Here is a 12,487-nt window from a genome sequence, read left to right as displayed (position 1 = left end):
GGGACGTTAGCCTCACTCCCAGGTGGGATTCTATTGTCTGCCTCTCTTGGGTCCATCTATAGCACTCCAGGACCGTGTGCTCCGGAGTATCACGGGCCCCGCAGTACACGCAGTTATTATTTGCGGTTTTTCCTATGCGGAATGTGTATGTTTTAAAGGACCCGTGACCTGTTAGAAACTGCGTTAGGAAGTAATCCAGTCTCCTGAACCTACAAGATACCCAGGGTTCGATACGCGGGATGAGGTGCTTAGTCCATTGTGCCGTTTCTGTATGTTGCTCCCATCTGGCCTGCCACCTCGCGATCGTAGCTCGCCTCTCTTCGGTCTTATCTCTTTCATTTGGGTTATTATAAGTTGCGGCTCTTTCCTCTATCAGTAGATCCAGCGGGATGACCCCGGTGATCACGTATAACCCCTCCGTGGCTGCTGTTCGGTAAGCACTAGCTATACGCAAGAGCATCTTTCTCTGAAGCCTAGTCACCATCTCCCGGTATAGATTAATACGCATTGCGTCATGCCAGATAGGAGCTCCATACGTGATTATGGACTGAACTACCCCATTTAAAATCATTCTGCGTTGGTTACCCATTCCTCCCATATTTGGCATCAACTTCATTAGAGCCGTTGATAACATTTCGGCTTTCCGAACCGCTTCTCTAACGTGTGGACCAAAATAGCACTTGTCGTCGAACCATATTCCCAAGTATTTTAATTTCCTTGCCGGTGTTATAATCCTTCCGCTGATTTCGAACCTAACCTAACCTAACCTAACCTAACCTAACCTAGTGGGTCCCCTCATGTTGGGCAATAACCTAGACAGGGCGGCTACTTGCCTATCCGCCTTCTCACAGGTCTTGCGGATATGCTCATTAAAAATCTTCTTGTCGTCCAGCCAGACGCCAAGGTACTTTACGAACTTTTTTGGTATTATCCTCACTCCCTGTAAATCAAAAAAGATGTTGTCCCTCTTTCTCGGGCCTTTTATTATGATGGCCTCAGTTTTCTGAGGCGCGATTTCAAGGCCATTTGCACTCATCCATTTCCCTATTAGTGCGAGCGCGGTGTTCGCCCTATTCATAAGGAGGCTTGGCTTCTCTGCCCTCACAACCAATGCTAGGTCATCAGCAAAAGCTGCTGTCGAGTATCCCTCCGGAAGGTCCTGTCTCAGCACTCCATCGTAGACTATGTTCCATAGTGTTGGCCCCAGTATGGAACCCTGCGGGACACCCTGTGTCATATCTTGCTGGTGCCTGCCACACACCAGCGTTCTTCCTGAGAGATACTCGGACATAATATATGTTAGATAATTGCTGACTCCAAATTCCTGTAATTTATGTAGAATTTTTCCCCATTTCGCGGTGTTGAAGGCATTTTTCACATCTATGAGGATGATCACCCTCCACGCTGCCCCTCTCTCACAAGCTCTTTCCAGTACGAACTGGACTGCCTGGATTGTGCTTTTCTTCGGCCTAAAACCAAATTGGGTGTCCGAAATTCCATGTTTGTCTCTAAGCTCCGCTTCTAGTCTTGCCTTCAACAACTGCTCATACAGTTTGGCCGGAATGTCTATAAGACTGATAGGCCTAACCTTGGTATTTGTTTCATTCCCTCCGCCCTTGGGTATCAGAATGACCTCAGCCTTCTTCCATTCCTGGGGGAAGGCCCCCTCCACCAACAGCGCATTTAGGATATTCAAAAGGATGTCCGGGCTTGTATCTGCCACTAACTTTATGGCCTCCGGAAGGATGCCGTCCGGGCCTGGTGCCTTTTTGTTTTTTAATCTCCCCGCCGCCGCTTGGAGTTCTTCGGTGCTGAACAATGGTGGATCCTCGTTTGGTCTGGGGCATGATGGAATCTGGCTGTCATCAGTTGGAAACAGTTCCCTGATTCGTTCTACCTTTATTGTATGATGTAGGTCATACGGGGTCCTAAGATGTCTCATCGACCCAGTGACTATTTGGTATCCTCTCCCCCAGGGGTCTTCTTCCAACTCACTACACAGCTCCTCCCATTTCCTCCTTTGTGCTCTCCTAATCGCAATCTTCAATTTCTTCCTGCCGCTTTTATAACTAGCCTCTAGACCTTCGATTGTGGTTTGATCCATGTCTCTACCTCTAGCTTTTGTGAGGGACCTCCTGTGATTATTGCAGATTATTCTGAGCTGCTTGATCTCCTCGTTCCACCATACTGGATGCAGCCTGTTGTGACCAACCTGTATCCCCACCGTACTCAGATCCTGTGCCTCTCTGATTACCTTGACCAGGCTCTTTACGTCTTTTACACCTCTAGCGGCTATCCGAAAGGCATCTCTCTCATACCTGGAACTGTCCTTTAGGATATACTCAGATATGAGCGGCATTTGCATAGCATTTTATAATTTGCCTCCTGTTTATACTTTTTAAATAGCGAATCTATTCTCTTTCCTCGGACTGGTGCATCCTCTCCTCGGCCTCCTTTTGTTTGACGACACTTCTAACATATCCTACGGCCTTTTCCCATTTTCCTCTCGATGTTAACATATCCTCTACCAAGTTGTCCGGAGTCATGTCCCTCTCCGACTCCACTTCGTAGATGTATCTCTCCCTCATCCATCTGGTGCATTTGAATATGGTGTGTTCTACATCGTCTATATCATTACAGTAGATACAGAGGTTGTCAGTTGTTTTGCCTATCCTATTGGTGTACATTCTGAAGGATCCATGACCCGTTAGGAACTGGGTAAGGAAGTAATCCGTTTGTTTGTGGGGGCACTTCAACCACTCTCCGATGTTTGGGATCAACCTCTTTGTCCATTGGGCTTTTTCTTCGTTTCTCTCCCATTTTCCCTGCCATGCTTCTAAAGTTTTGAGTCTTTCCTTTTCTTTTATGGTAGTTGTGACGGCGGCTCCAGTCTCATCCAGTCGTCCTCTTTCGTTCACCAGAAGGTCAATGGGGTGTATTCCAGCAATCACGCAGAGGGCTTCTGCTGATACTGTCCTGTAGGCTGACGTCACTCTCAGTAGAATTTTCCTCTGAGATGCCGTTACCATCCATTTATAGGTGTCAACTCTCATAACGCTTTTCCACACCGGTGCTGCATACAGAATGACAGATTGTACTTCACCATATATCAAGCGTCTCTTTCGCGTACTTGGCCCTTTCATATTTGGTAAGAGCTTGGACAGAGCAGTTGTATGTCTGTCCGCTTTTTCTCATGCCCTTCTTGTGTTCTCATTAAAAATAAGTTTGTCGTCCAGCCAGATGCCCAAATATTTGTCGAACTTTTTTGGTCTAATAATTGAGCCGGCCAGCTCAAAAACAATTTCTTCTCTTTTCCTAGGCCCTTTCACAATAATTGCGTCGGTTTTGTTTGGGGCAATTTCAAGGCCAATAGATTGTATCCACTCCTGAATTAGTGTGAGGGATTCGTTTGCCTTTTCCATAAGAAGGTTTGCGTTTTTTGCTCTCACAATCAACGCCAGGTCATCTGCATATGCTGTTGTATAACAGCCCTGAGGAAAATTGAGACTCAGAACACCATCATACAGAATGTTCCATAGTGTCGGTCCTATTATGGAACCTTGCGGTACCCCCTGCGTCATTTCCTGTATATAATTTCCGCATTTGAGTGTTCTGTGACTGAGGTAATTTACCATGACCTTTGTCAAATAGCCGCTGATCCCGATTTCCTGAAGCTTGTCTATAATCTTCCCCCATTTTGCGGTATTAAAGGCATTCTTCACATCTACGAAGATGATTGACCCCAAGTGGGAACTCCTTCACTCGCAAGTTTGAGTACATGTTTTATTGCTTGTACTGTGGATCTGTTAGGTCTAAAACCGAATTGTTTCGGTGATATGCCATCCAATTCGGTAAGTTCTAGTTCTAGCCTGTCTTTCAGTAAGTATTCATATAGCTTGCCTATACAATCGATGAGGCATATCGGCCTAACTTTCAATTGCTCGTGCGGGTTATTCCCCTTGGTATGAGAATGACCTTCGCCAGCTTCCACCTCTCTGGAAACTCACATTCTCCCAGCAGGTTATTCATGATTCTGAGGAGCATCTGTTGGCAGGTATCCGCCGCAAGCTTTACAGCTTCTGGTAGTATTCCATCAGGGCCGGCTGCTTTTTTCAATTTTATCTTCCTGACCGCGGACTTCAGCTCTTCTATTGTGAAGGCCATACGGAGTTCATATTGTATATCATTGTGTGTATGAGGCGTATCATCTCTGGGGAACAATTCCTCCACCTTCTCTTCTTTGATCCGCTGGTGAAGTTCATATGGCGTTCTAAGGTGCTTCATTTCCCCTGTTACGATCTGGTAACCCTGTCCCCAGGGATCTTCTTCCACTCTTTCGCACAGATTATTCCACTGCGTTCTTTGGGACGTTTTTATTGCCTTTCTAAGAGCTTTCCTATGTCCTTTGTATTCGGACTCGAGAAGTAAAATCCTAGCCTCGTCTTCTTGTCGCCTTCTTGCCCTGGTTAAACTTCTTCTTGAACTGTTGTAAGCTTCTCTCATAGCCGCAATGTCTTCGTTCCACCAGACAGGTTGTGGCCTTGTTGCTCCTCCCTTTCTCTTTTCCAAGCTTGTCCTCTTTGATTTTGCTCGTGAGGTCCTCCACATCAACAATTGAGCTTTCTAATATCTGCATGGTTGTTCTGAATACCGGCTCTGATATCAGTTTTACTTCCTGCCAGTTATATTTCGGTTTTCCTTCACTCTCGCCGATCTCATAAAATATATGTCTGTGAAGACTCATGCTTTCGTCTGTTGACACTCTCCAGTTGTTTATATCTCTGATCAGTCGTTGTGACGAGAAGGTTATGTCTATTATCGATGTTTGGGAACCTCTTGAGAAGGTTGGTATATCACCCTCATTGACCACTACCATATCCATGGATTGCAGCCATTCTGCCAGATAAGTACCTCTTGCTTCTGTTACGGCAGAGTTCCACAACCTCGATTTGGCATTGAAATCTCCTGCCACCATGACCTCCTCCTTCTCGTCTTTTATGTTTTGCATGACAGTATCAATGTACGCCTTGTAATATTCTAAGTTGACGTTGGGAGATATGTAGCAGTTGTAAATTGTGTATTTTTCGAAGGTGATTTTTACGTAACCAGGGCCGGAATAGTGCGTGACAACGCCACATCTCGAGTTCGCACAGAATATTATCGCGCAGCCAGAGGTGTCGATGATCCACTTAGGGTTGTTTGATGACAGCCTGATATTTGGTTCTTGTACCAGAGCTATATCTATGTTTTCTTCCTCAATCACTTTTCACAAGAGTTGATGTGCCTCAACCCTTCTGTCCAGGTTAATCTGAATTATTTTTAGCGGCATCGAGTAAAGATAGACAGCCCCTCCTCAGCCCATGCTCCATTTTATTCCTAGTTCTCTGAGAGATCTAGTATCTCCCTCAGGACCGACTGGTCCTCGTCCCTTATATCATCCATATGTTACATTGGGGGATTTTCAATCTCTGCTATTTTAGTCTATTCCTCTTGTTTGGGTTTATTCTCCTCATCGGGAATATGACTATGCTTTCTTTTATTTTTGATATCCCTTCTTGCTCTATTGAGGGCCGCTTTGAACGATGGACATCCCTTGGTACCGGCCATATGACCGCTTTCTTCACATACAGGGCAAAATTCCTCTAGATTGCAATCTTTTGCCATATATTCCTGTCCTCCACATTTAAAGCAGCTCTTTCCCCTGTCCGGTCCTTCACATTCTTCTCTTTTATGCCCAAAACCCCAACACTTTGTACATTTAGTAATATTTATCCTTTTCTCTATCTTACATCTTACTAGCCCTATTCTCAGTTCCTCTTTATTAATTACAGTCTTTGCAATCTCCTTCGGGAGGATAACTGTAACCGCCGCCGTATCATTTTGCAGAGGTCTGATCTCACTCAATTTATACGTTTCATCATCCAATTTACCGGTCATTTTTGTGATGGCATTCGTAATCTCTTCCTTTGTGACATCCCCGGCCATTCCCCTAATATATACCTGTTCGGTTTCTCCCCCTCCTCTCACACTCTTCGTTTGGAGCGATCCCTCCTGTTGTAGGTCATTTTTCAGGTGCCCTAAAGCCTGCCGGCTGTTTTCACGGTCCCTAGTATATCTCTATAGGACATATTCTCTCCGGTAATAACCACCCCGTAGGTATCTCTGTCCCTTGTATATTCCCCCTTCAATGCCGTGGTGTATATATCCACCTTGGTCTTTCCCCCATGGAATACCGCCTCCGTCATTTTGCGAAGGGTGTCAATGTTGACGCCTTTTATGTGGTGGATACATATTTTAGCAGCCTCAATGGTTTCGAACTTGATATTATTTAGTCTGTCCATATCCCTCTTTCAGTACCATCGTAGGTGGATTTGATGATTTTTCTGCTTGTCCTCGTTGCTGAGCCCCTAACTTTGGTAACCTGTTCCAGAACCTCATAGTCCCCAGTGAGAGGTGCCAATTCCGGGAACTTATCCTTATACATTTTTTGTATGCTGAGCCTCATCTCTGCATCATCCGGCTCTACATTAACGACTTTCGTGACAGAATCTTCTGCTGTCAGGGGTTTCTCACTATGATTTCTGTGTTAGTGTATACCGTACTTTCCCATGTGAGTTTCTCCATTTCCACAAACGTTTCAAATTCCGTATGATTTGGTAGGTCGTCTGGCGAGGACAATCTTGATGCGCTGCAGCTGCACACGCACGTGCAACTCCCCTTTTCTTGTCTCCGCCCGGGTGTGCTTGTACTTTTCTGATGAGCTTCCTTTTTATTAATGTCTTCCGATTCTGTGCCCTTCTCCGTTAGGAATATCATGGTGCCTTTGTTTGTGTTTTTTTCATTGTTCTGGTCTTCTGTACTTTCTGTAAGAGTGTTCTCTGAGTCTAGGTTCATAATGGTCTTTTCAGGTTCTTTGAGGTCCTCCAAAAAGTTAGTTTGATTTTTTATTTGTGTGACTAGTGCATCGATTTCCCTGGCTATATGCTTAATCTCTACTTTCGTATTTACATTATTTTTGATGAGTTTCATCAATTTTGTTGTTTTTCCTGTTGTTCTATATGTTCTATATTCTTTTGTAGCCAAGCTATCTCCGAATCCCTGCGTGTACCATATTTTTGCCTTTTTTTGGCGATACTAAGCGTTTCCTTTTCCTCTGCTGCGTTTCCTGCTCAATGTCACTCCAGTCAGTACTGTGGAGTTCGAAAGCTGGGCTCTTGTTCAGTTTCTCGTCTTGAAGGCCCTGTACTTCTCTTTCCAGTCTATCAGCCTGACTCTCCTCAAGCCCTGGCGTGACCTCTCCCATGCTCTGGGGAGTCGAGAAAATCTCCTCCTTTTCAATTTTAGATTCGCTCTTGGTCGGCGTTTGCTATTATAGGTCTCTTTTTGAAGGGATCCCCTTCATATTCTTTTTTGTGTTTTGTTAATTCTTCCATTTTCGATCCCACGAGTTGGGACGAAAAAATAGTGTCCAACAGGGTAGTGCGCCCTTACCTTGCTAACCTAACCTAACCTAACCTAACCTAACCTAACCTAACCTAGTTACAGAACCTGTTACAAAACCTGTTACGAAACCCGTTACGAAACCTGTTATAGAACCTGTTGCCGAACCTGTACCTGTTACAGAATCTGTATCTGTTACAGAATGTGAACCTGTTACAGATTCTGTACCTGTTACAGAACCTGCACCTGTTACAGAACCTGCACCTGTTACAGTACCTGTACCTGTACCTGTTACAGTACCGGTACATGTACCTGTTATAGTACCGGTACCTGTACCTGTTATAGTACCGGTACCTGTTACAGTACCAGTTATAGTACGTGTTACAGTACCTGTACCTGTTACAGCACCGATTACAGTACCTGTACCTGTACCTGTTACAGCACCGATTACAGCACCGATTACAGTACCTGTACCTGTACCTGTACCTGTACCTGTACCTGTACCTGTACCTGTACCTGTACCTGTACCTGTACCTGTACCTGTACCTGTACCTGTACCTGTACCTGTGCCCGTACATGTACCTGTACCTGTACCTGTACCCGTACCTGAACCTGTACCTGTACCCGTACCTGGTATAGTACCTGTACCTGTTACAGTACCTGTTGCAAAACCAGTACCTGTTACAGTACCTGTTACAGAACCTGCACCTGTTACAGTCCCTGTACCAGTTACATCCCTGTACCTGTTACAGAACTACGGAACCTTACCTGTTACGGAACCTGTACCTGTTACAGAATCTGTTACGGAACCTGTACCGGTTACAGAACCTGCGCTTGTTACCTGGACCTGTTTATAAATCTGAACCTGCTACTAAACCTGCACCTGTTACAGAACCTGTGCCTGTTACTGAACCTGGACCTGTTAAACCAAAATTCCGTAACCTAAGGTGTCATGCGACCCGTGCCGAGAGGTGATGACCAGACGATATATGGTCGTGGACAGAGCCACCGGGAAGATGGCAACCTTTCGGTGTAAAATGCCTTACCCCTGCACGCGGGGCTCTGCAGGGGCGGACCGAACTTCCCAAGCTGCTCGTGGGAATCAATATGAAGAAAAATATAACTAAATATGAATGGGAGAAGGAAACTCAGTTCTCTGAGTCTAGGTTCATAATGGTCTTTTCAGGTTCTTTGAGGTCCTCCAAAAATTTCGTTTGATTTTTCATTTGTGTGACTAGTGCATCGATTTCCCTGGCTATATGCCTAATCTCTACTTTCGTATTTACATTATTTTTGATGAGTTTCATCAATTTTGTTGTTTTTCCTGTTAAATGTTTTATATTCTTTTGTAGCCAAGCTATCTCCGAATCCCTGCGTGTACCACATTTTTGCCTTTTTTTTGGCGATACTAAGCGTTTCCTTTTCCTCTGCTGCGTTTCCTTCTCAATGTCACTCCAGTCAGTACTGTGGAGTTCGAAAGCTGGGTTCTTGTTCAGTTCCTCGTCTTGAAGGCCCTGTGCTTCTCTTTCCAGTCTATCAACCTGACTCTCCTCAAGCCCTGGCGTGACCTCTCCCATGCTCTGGGGAGTCGAGAAAATCTCCTCCTTTTCGCTTTTAGATTCGCTCTTGGTCGGCGTTCGTGCTATTATCGGTCTCTTTTTGAAGGGATCCCCTTCATATTCTTTTTTGTGTTTTGTTAATTCTTCCATTTTCGATCCCACGAGTTGGGACGAAAAAATAGTGTCCAGCAGGGAAGTGCGCCCTTACCTTGCTAACCTAACCTAACCTAACCTAACCTAGTTACAGAACCTGTTACAAAACCTGTTACGAAACCCGTTACGAAACCTGTTATAGAACATGTTGCCGAACCTGTACCTGTTACAGAATCTGTATCTGTTACAGAATCTGAACCTGTTACAGAATCTGAACCTGTTACAGATTCTGTACCTGTTACAGAACCTGCACCTGTAACAGTACCTGTTACAGAACCTGCACCTGTTACAGAATCTGTACCGGATACAGAATCTGTACCTGTTACAGAAGCTGCACCTGTTACAGTACCTGTACCTGTTACAGTACCGGTACCTGCACCTGTTACAGTACCGGTACCTGTTACAGTACCGATACCTGTTACAGTACCTGTTATAGTACGTGTTACAGTACCTGTACCTGATACAGTACCGATACCTGTTACAGTACCTGTTCTAGTACGTGTTAAAGTACCTGTACGTGTTACAGCACCGGTTACAGAACCTGCACCTGTTACAGTACCTGTTACAGAACCTGCACCTGTTACAGTACCTGTTACAGAACCTGCACCTGTCTAGTACCTGTGCCTGTACCTGTACCTGTACCTGTACCTGTGCCTGGTATAGTACCTGTGCCTGGTATACTGTGGAGTTCGAAAGCTGGGTTCTTGTTCAGTTCCTCGTCTTGAAGGCCCTGTGCTTCTCTTTCCAGTCTCTCTCTTTCCAGCCTGACCTCAAGAGAGCGTGACCTCTCCCATGCTCTGGGGAGTCGAGAAAATCTCCTCCTTTTCGCTTTTAGATTCGCTCTTGGTCGGCGTTCGTGCTATTATCGGTCTCTTTTTGAAGGGATCCCCTTCATATTCTTTTTTGTGTTTTGTTAATTCTTCCATTTTCGATCCCACGAGTTGGGACGAAAAAATAGTGTCCAGCAGGGTAGTGCGCCCTTACCTTGCTAACCTAACCTAACCTAACCTAGTTACAGAACCTGTTACAACACCTGTTACGAAACCCGTTACGAAACCTGTTATAGAACCTGTTGCCGAACCTGTTGCCGAACCTGTGCATGTTACAGAATCTGTATCTGTTACAGAATCTGAACCTGTTACAGATTCTGTACCTGTTACAGAACCTGCACCTGTTACAGAATCTGTACCTGTTACAGAACCTGCACCTGTTACAGTACCTGTACCTGTACCTGTACAGTACCTGTTACAGTACCTGTTACAGTACCTGTACCTGTACCTGTTACAGTACCGGTACCTGTACCTGTTACAGTACCGGTACCTTTACCTGTTACAGCACCGGTACCTGTTACAGTACCGGTTATAGTACGTGTTACAGTACCTGTACCTGTTACAGAACCGATACCTGTTACAGTACCTGTTACGGAACCTGCACCTGTTACAACCTGTTACAGAACCTGTACTTGTACCTGTACCTGTACCTGTACCTGTTACAGTACCTGTTGCAAAACCTGCACCTGTTACAGTCCCTGTACCTGTTACAGAACTACGGAACCTGTGCCTGTTACGGAACCTGTACCTGTTACAGAATCTGTTACAGAATCTGTTACGGAACCTGTACCGGTTACAGAACCTGTGCTTGTTACTGAACCTGGACCTGTTTATAAACCTGAACCTGCTACTAAACCTGTACCTGTTACAGAACCTGTGCCTGTTAAACCAAAATTCCGTAACCTAAGGTTGTTACGTTTCAATTTAGCACTAGATCAATACTGCTCCTATGTGACCTTTCAAAACACTACCTTACCTTTTAAGATCTTTATTCAAAGGATATTAACAAAGTAATTAAGTTACAAGTATATTTTATTCATTTAACATCATAGTAATAGGAATCTTCCGTTCCATAGAAAACTATACCTGAAATGTACAAGAATATATGTATGCTCCCTGACTAACTGCTTTAACCAGTACTTACACATTCTCCTATTGCCAATCGACGTTGGAGATCCGAAAATTCCTCGCTAGGTTGAAATAGTTGTTATTGTTTGTTTCTCAGTTTACTTCGCCTATCATTTTTCAGCCGTTGTCTGCCTTATTCTCTATACCTTCCCAATAATATTTCTTGCATAGATTGTTATTCATCACTTCCAGAAGAATTACTTACATATTAGAGCCATATCGCCTGAAAAACAATATTAGTTAGCTCTGGTTTCTGAATACTGTTTGATATTTTCGATAAATATTCTGCATAATATGAATGTTCAAATATTTGTACTGAAAGGGAAGGATGTGGCGACTTACCTTATATGTTTCTATTCCATCGCATGAATAAGGATTGGTAAATAGTTGAAAATAGGTTGGAACAATATTTTTGTATACATTCTAATACAAGGTTAAGAGACAGCTGTTGGTTGACATCCGCCGAACTTTCGTAGTGTCGTTCCGTCGACTTACACCGAACTAGTTCTACAGTTGTTCACGGGTGAGGGATTGATCGGCTACTCAAGTTGTCAAGGGTTGTTTTAGGGTTGCATTGCTTTGAGAAGAAGTTTTGATGGGTCATGGATTTGTTGATGATGTCTCAAGTGACTGTGGAGGAATTGATAGATTTATGATGTTGTGCACAGCGCCCCCTTGGTGCTTGTAGTGTAGATTGGACGCACTGTGGCAACAACTGGTTAGCTGTCAGATGTGGCAGTGTCTTAGTATTCGGAAGTTGGCCTTCGATGAGCTTGGTTCGGAGTTCATGGGTACCATCAGACTGATTGTAGGATATATATGGTTGTATTTGTGCCATCCTTCACGGGGATTATTTCTACAAGTCAGGATTGTATAGTGGAAGACTGATTGGTCATTTTGGTGTGGATATTTGCAGTCTGAAACTTGAGCTCTTTTGAGGATTTGTGGTGGTTACCGAACTCGTGCCAGGTGGAAGGATTTCCGAAATTAGGTATGTCTGAATCACTGTCGCATCTCTCATGTGGTCTTAGCTATGATATCACCTCTTCAATTCTACAACCTTCGTTTCTCGTCTCTAGATTCATAAGAAAGAGAAGGCCCTTAGTCACTCATCAAGTCCCAGTAGGACTTCCGTGCAGAGCACCGCACACGAAGAAACGTATAGAAAACCCCTTGGCCAGGGTAAGAATTTTACCATTAAATGTGTTTTTGATGATTTTAGTAATTTCTGATTCCATCGTTATATCTCAACTGAATATTAGTATTGAAGAGAGGTTTCAACACTCATTCAATTTTCTTGATTTTTACGGGTCATATGGTTATACAGGGCACCCAAAAATATACTATTGTTATCTTGCTACTTTGCTTAATGAAAAT

The sequence above is a fragment of the Leptinotarsa decemlineata genome, unplaced genomic scaffold, assembly GCF_025532065.1.
Source record: "Leptinotarsa decemlineata unplaced genomic scaffold, Ldec_3_MD MMD2_P_RNA_scaffold_14, whole genome shotgun sequence".
Classification (NCBI taxonomy): Eukaryota; Metazoa; Arthropoda; class Insecta; order Coleoptera; family Chrysomelidae; genus Leptinotarsa; species Leptinotarsa decemlineata.
The sequence above is the reverse complement of the archived record's forward strand: the minus strand, read 5'-3'. Positions refer to the sequence as shown.